This window comes from Martes martes (assembly GCF_963455335.1).
Source record: "Martes martes genome assembly, chromosome: 16".
Classification (NCBI taxonomy): Eukaryota; Metazoa; Chordata; class Mammalia; order Carnivora; family Mustelidae; genus Martes; species Martes martes.
Genome location: NC_137904.1, coordinates 18,121,961 through 18,129,130, shown reverse-complemented (window position 1 = coordinate 18,129,130; position 7,170 = coordinate 18,121,961).

The window sequence follows — 7,170 nt, the reverse complement described above, 5'->3', positions numbered from 1 at the left end:
TTACTACTGAATATTTCAGTATAAAATAAACTTATAAACAGTAGACAACTTTAATGATTCTCATTATTCCAAGTTCTAGTACTTCCTTGTTTTAAGCAACTATTTTTATTAATAACAAAACAATTATTAGGAGTTTTAAAATAACTAATGAATATTTATTTTTCATTTAAATGGATTGAGCTGAAAATGAGATATGAAGTTTAAATATCAGTATAACTTTACATAAAAGCAGAGTTCAGGAAAGGAAATAAACTGCATTCATTTCTAGCCATTTTTATTAATAGAAGTTGTCATTTACAAAGCACAGGATGGTTAATTTTGTGCGTCAAGTTGACTGAGCCATGGGATGCCCAGATATTTGCACAAATGTTATTCTGGGTGTTTCTCTGAGCTTAAAAGCTTAGATGAGCTTAAAATTTGAATTGGTAGACTAAGTAAACTGCCTTCTCTAATGTGGGTGAGCCCTATGCAATCAGTTGAAGGCCTGAGTAGAACCAAAAGGCTTCCACTTTCTCAAATAAAGAATTCCTCCTGTCTGATTACCTTGAACTCTTGTATATCAGTTTTTCCTGCTCTCAGACCCAAACTGAAACATTGGCTCTGTCTGGGTGTCAAGCCTGCCAGCATTCAGACTGGAAATATGCCATGAGTTCTCCTGGGTCTCCAGCTTGCAGGTGACAGGTAAATATGTTCTATATATTTTATTATATTTCTAGACAAATAATCTACTATAGTTTCTCTCTGGAGAATCCTAATGAAAGCACCTACTCTGTACCAGGTATTATTGTTATCACAACAAAGCAATGGGATCCATATTTTCATCTCATTTTTCACATGAGAAGAGAACTATGTAAGTTTTAAGGACTTAACCCAAGATTGCATAGGAAAGATCTCCAGGATCAAAACCCAGTCTGTTTGCTTTCAAAGCCTGATTTCTATACACCACCCCACCTCCCCAAAGCCTCACACCACTTTCTTTCCAGCTTTGCACAGATCTCAAAATGCTTTTGTCCACTCTCCTATCTTGGTAGTGCAGCAGTATATCAAAGTTGAAGACTTTTTTGATGTGATGGGATGAGGACTCAGGACTGTTGCCTTGATCATGAATTTTTCTGATACAGGTCTGTGTGTACAAAGGTTTTAAGTGAAAAAGACTGTCCTAAATTGTATTTCTGGTAGTATATGTCCTCGAACAGTGCCTTCACCATGATTTCAGACATGGACCATGCAAAATTGACCCACAAGTCAATGCACTCATGTCAACAAATAGCACACCCAGGACTTGGTCTGCTCTGGCTCATTGTTCCTCAGTACCTCCACAGAGCCAAGACAGGACTTCCATTTGGGAACCGGGAGCTTTGCAAAGGAACTGCATTGGCATGTGGTAGATTACTATAAGTTTTGTCAGAGCCAAGATTCACTGAACTCAATTGTACACAGACACTGATGCTGAGTTTCAAATACAGTGGAAGCAGAAGATGGGCAGATTGTTTTGCTGTGTAGTGGTTTCATTCCAGGGAACTCTCTTTGAAGTCAAGGAGGGTGATGCCTGCAACAGATATAGAGTACAGAGTGCAGTCAAGAATGGCGCTCATGTTTCACTCTTGAATATTTTCAACTTGACTATTTTTAAGTCAAACATCTTCAAATATGTCAAAGACACTTGTTCTAATTAAGAATAAAGGCCACAGTAAGTTGGGATTTTTTTTTTAACTAGGCCAATTTCTTATCTCTTTAAACACAACTGAATGCATCTGGAAGATTTTGTTCCAAATCACATTTTTCCATCCTCATAATGGCCAATCCAAATTCCCCATGTTTAAATATTTTTGTGCACACACACACACACACACACACACACACACACGTATATAGACAGATAGTCTTTATACATGTATCAGTGTGAGTTAATGTGTATGCTTATGTATGCGTATATCAATACCAAGTATGGGAAATGTTAATCTCAAAGCCAATTTTACATGGTAAGTCCTAAATACTTTATTAGTAAGTATCCCAACTAAGATGTTTTTTTATTTCAATGCCAAAATAGAAAAGAAATAAAATTATAATAACTGTATTGTAAATAATTGTAAATACCATTAAAGGTATTTACAGAATTTTGGAAAGTGAAAATTCCCATCTTGACACATTAATGAATTTTCAAGCATAATAAATTATCTTTGGCCAACTACACTAAAGCAAAAATCTCATAGAAACACATACACATTCATACTCCCACAACTTATTTCAGGATAAGAAAAAAGAAATTGCTTATCACCTTTGAAAGGAGTATTGGAAGTGCCAATTGGAACATCCAAAAATTTGCAAATGTAGAAGGTAAGCTTGGATTTGTAAGAGATATACAAGAGTTAGTATTACAACACAGTTAGCCACTCAATCCCAAAACACTGAAAATTCATTTTGACCAGGACTTTTAAGGATTGGAAAAAACCGTGTGGGCATCAAAGACAAAGGTGATGATGTTATAAAAGGAAGGTATAGAGACTGGAAAAGTATGACATATCCATGGAACTGTGAAGAAACTTTCCTGACTAGAATTCAGTATCCTGAGAATCATATGTCAATGAGTAGGATGGGACCAGCTTATGAAGTAGTAAGTTCAAAGACTGGACTGGGGATTGAGGTTTAGTTAATTTTAGGCATGACTATGGCATATGATATGGTATAGATGGAGCTTGAGGAAAACTGATGTCATCATCAAGGCCAAAAAGAGATTAGCTAGGTTTTCTAACACCCAAGACTATGTTAGGTTCACCTGATACATGCAAACATAGCATTCTGCTTTCTTCATTACATTTATCTTGCTTACACTTCTTCTATGTTTACCTTTGTCATTAGACTGTAAATTTAATGAAGGCAGGATATAGTAGAGGTACACAGTAGCTTCCCAATATACAGCTTTGAATAAGTGAACTTACAAATGAGTGAAGCTATTACTGAATACAGATCCATGAGATAATGAAGACTTGAACTACAATTGTATATATGAAAACACAGAAAGATACTATAAACATTGAAAATTAGATCTTCATGATTTTATACAAAAGATGTGAGGGGGGAGGCTGAGACAAAATGTTAACAGTTTGCATCTAGATAGAATTTGAGAATATCCATAGCATTTTCACAAATAGTTAATGATTTTGAGCTCTTCTTCCAAAATTAAGATTTATTATTTATTTATTTATTTTGAGAGAGAGAGAGAGGAATTGGGGGGTGGGGTATAGAACAGAGGGAGAGAGATAACTGAGCAGATTCCATGCCAAGCTCAAAGCCCTGATGTGGGGCTGGATCCCATGTCTCTGAGATCATGGCCCCAGCAGAACCCAAGTGTCACACACCAAACTGACTACACCACCAGGCACCCCTCTTCTTCCAATCTTATATAGCCTAAATATGTTAACACCATTAACAAAATCCAAGAATTGAGTTAAAGCACCTGCTTAAAGGATATAATAAATTCAATTGTGGCCAGGTAGTATTAAAAAAAAAAAAGACAAAATATTGAAATGTAAATGTCCAATATTCAGTTGAACATATGGAACACTTAAGTGAAAGGATCGGTTTAGACATATAAATTTGTAGTCTTTGGGTCGTGAAAAATCATGAGAAACTTTCAAATGAAAATCAGTTCAGTTTAATAATGTGCTCATTCGGGCGTCTGGGAGGCTCAGTTGGTTAAGCAACTGCCTTCGTCTCGGGTCATGATCCTGGGGTCCTGGGATTGAGTCCCGCATCGGGCTCCCTGCTCAGTGGGGAGTCTGCTTCTCCCTCTGACTCTTCCCCCTCTTGTGCTCTCTCTCTCACTCTCTCAAAAAAATAAACAAAATTTAAAATAAAAAATGTGCTCATTCTCTGATTATTAAAAATTCACTTTAAGGTAGGTATCAACTGCACTGGCCAATCCATATATTCAAATAAACTAAAAATTCCTAATAGCTTCAAGGCTAATATGGTACTTATTTTTAATTAAAAGAAACACTTGGAAATAAAGGTAATGTCCTCAAATCCAAGTTGTCGTGCTCCTACACTAATAAAGCCTGCTGATCAGTATTAACATTTCACTGGAAAAATCACTGTAAAATTTCACTTTCTTCAGAGAGGAAGATATGCCTGACTCCCTCTAGGCATCAAGTAAATGCAGTGTTTTCTTCACAGTGGGAACATTTCCATGAAAAACCAGCAAATAAATACCTATTTCTTACACATATATATTATGAAGCCTTTTTGAGGCAATGCATATTTATGGAAATAAAATTCATATCTCTTTCTCTATTTCTTTCTCTATTTTTCTCTGTCTCTCCAAGAACTGAATCCAGAATCATAGTGCTATGTCCACAATTTTCTAGGCAAGTTACATAATTGACTCTAAAAAAAATGAATCATGTACAATTTAGGAAATCAAAACAATTTAAGATGTCTAGTCTTATCTATGAAATATAAGTGCATATACCCTTTAGGCTATATTCTTACAATCTACATTTTTAAAAAAATTTTGTCAGTACTTTTTTTTTTCAACTTTTGGTGAAGGAGTAAATTTTTGGTTAGAATTGTTGCTTATAATTCACTTTTCTGGTTTTTGCACACAGAAAAAAACATTGAAACTTGCCCATCAAACATTTTGCAATTTAACAAAAACCTTAAAATGAAAAGTTTTCCAGAAGTTTTCAGTGAAAAATATGATTGAATGGCTTAAGCCAAGCCAAGATTTCAACTTGAAACGTCACCATTTTCTTGGGTTCTGAGGCTATTCAGAAAAACATGATAGGCAATTTGTAAAACTAAATGACATATTTTTGGGGAGAAAATGTCCTTAGATAAATTAGATTACAGTGACATTTCACTGAAACATGAACCACTAGAATATGGAATTTAATGTTTGACATCTGACTTTGATCCCATCCAAGAAGTTTGTTATCGGAAGTAGCTCAAATGCCTCCACATGGCACATGGTATGGCCTCACCTAGAGAATTAGCTAATACAGCATTCTCTGAGGACAACCCCAAAGTGGTTCTCTCTCGCTTCCTCTCTTTAATTTGCTTTGATTAAAATATAATTGACATAATATTCATTAGTTTCAGGTGAACAACATAATTATTCAATATTTGTATATTTTGTGAAATTCTCATGCTTATAAGTGTAGTCAACATCCATCAAACATGGCTCTTCTTTGAGCTTCAAAAACACTTCTGGACAATGAGTGACACATTTCAATCCAGTAAGCATTTCTTTCTCAGTGAGGTCTTTCCCATCCTAAACATTTGGGAGCACAACATAAACAACCTTTTCTTATTTTTTCCTAACTTTCAATGTATCTCAAGAATACCCAGCTCAAAAAGCCTTTTCTTGTGCATGAGGAGAGACCTTCTTAAATGTGGAGTCAGCATGCCCTAACAGGATGAGACTCAAGGGTGATAAAGGAGCCTCAGTCTCTTCTTTCAAAACTGTCCTATCTGCCTGCTTAAATTCCTGCACAGAGTGATTGCATTTAGGCGATTCTTGGAAAAATCTGTAGCCCATGACCAGAATGGAGCAGGAAGATGCTGGGTGGGAGAAACGGATGAAAAACACATTCTTCAGGATTTTATTAGAGGCATCTTCCTCTCCCTCCTCCCCTCTCTTGTCCTCCTCCACCTTTTCTTTCTTCCCCTCCACTCTCCTTCCCTCTCCTCCTCCTCTTCTCCTCTTTATCCCTGTCACTCTCTTCCTCTCTTTCTCTCTCTCCCTCAAACAATGAGAATGCAGGATCAGTGAAGGGGGATGTTGGGCTCTGTGGACCATGAGCACTACAGCATCAGTGCCAAAGAGTCAGCAGAAGAGGAGCAGACTGAGCTCTAAAACTCTGCTTATTTCAACAAATGCCCCCCCCAAAAAAAGTGCAAGAGATTTTATTTGCCTTGTGGTTATTTCAAAACCAGGAGCAGCAGCACTTTTAATTGCTCCCTTGTTTGAGGTTGGTACTAGAAAACCCAGAATGAATCAGTCACTAGAATAATAAATCATCTAATATGGGATCTCATATTCATCTGCCTTCTGTAAAGCTGTGTATTAATGAATACATTATAATCAGGTTTAAATGAAAGGACTTATCAATTGTTCTTATATTTTTAATAGTACATGCTTTTTAGGAGCTGGGACAATGGTCTCCAAAACAGGGCACATAAATAACAGGAAGTACAAGGTATGAGATATCGAGATATGAGGACATGTAAGAAGTTATTTTTATATTAAGAAGGAAAAATCAATTTCAACTAATATTTAAAATACAGATAGTGATATATTCACTAGACCCACATATCAGGTACCACTCATCACATTAAATATTATATATATATATATATATATATACACACACACACACACACACACACACATATATATGAGATCTTCAGAAGCGCATTTCATCATAACAAGCAAACAGGAGTTGGCAGTGAAAGCTTCATTCATATGATCACTTTCAACTTATGATCGAGTGGATCAATTTAGGCAAAATTGTTCTAATCCTCACAGAGCAGGAACATAGCTTTATAAGATTCTTAGGAATTGAAGACAGTACTAATAACACAAGTAACAAGGAAATGGCAGAGCTAACTCCTCTTCTGATTTGGGGGCAAGCTGTTTCTCAGTCACATCATGAGATTTAAAAAAAAATGGCACTTTTCATCAGATATGACAAAAAGCTCTGCAATTGAAACTATTTTAATTTTTTTATTATTAAGTTTTTTGTTTTAATTCCAGTATAGTTAAAATACAGTGTTATATTAGTTTCATGTGTGCAATATAGTGGCTCAACAATTCTATACATCATTACTCAGTGCTCATCATAAGTGTACTCTTGATCCCCTTCTCCTATTTTACCCATCCCCCACCCATGTCCCCTCTGATACGCTTTAATTTAAATGAGTACCCTCAGTTAAAGTTACTATTTTTTAAATAAGAACATTTTTTACTTGAAACAATTTTAGAATACATGGTTCTAAACGATATACATAAAATATTCCATCCAAAAAAATAGAATACACATTTTCCTCAAGTACATGCAGAAGAATCCCCTGGTTAAATCATATAAAAGGAGACATAACAAGTATTACAAATTTAAGAAGAGTGAAATCATACCAAGTATATTTTCCAACCACAATGGTACAAAACTA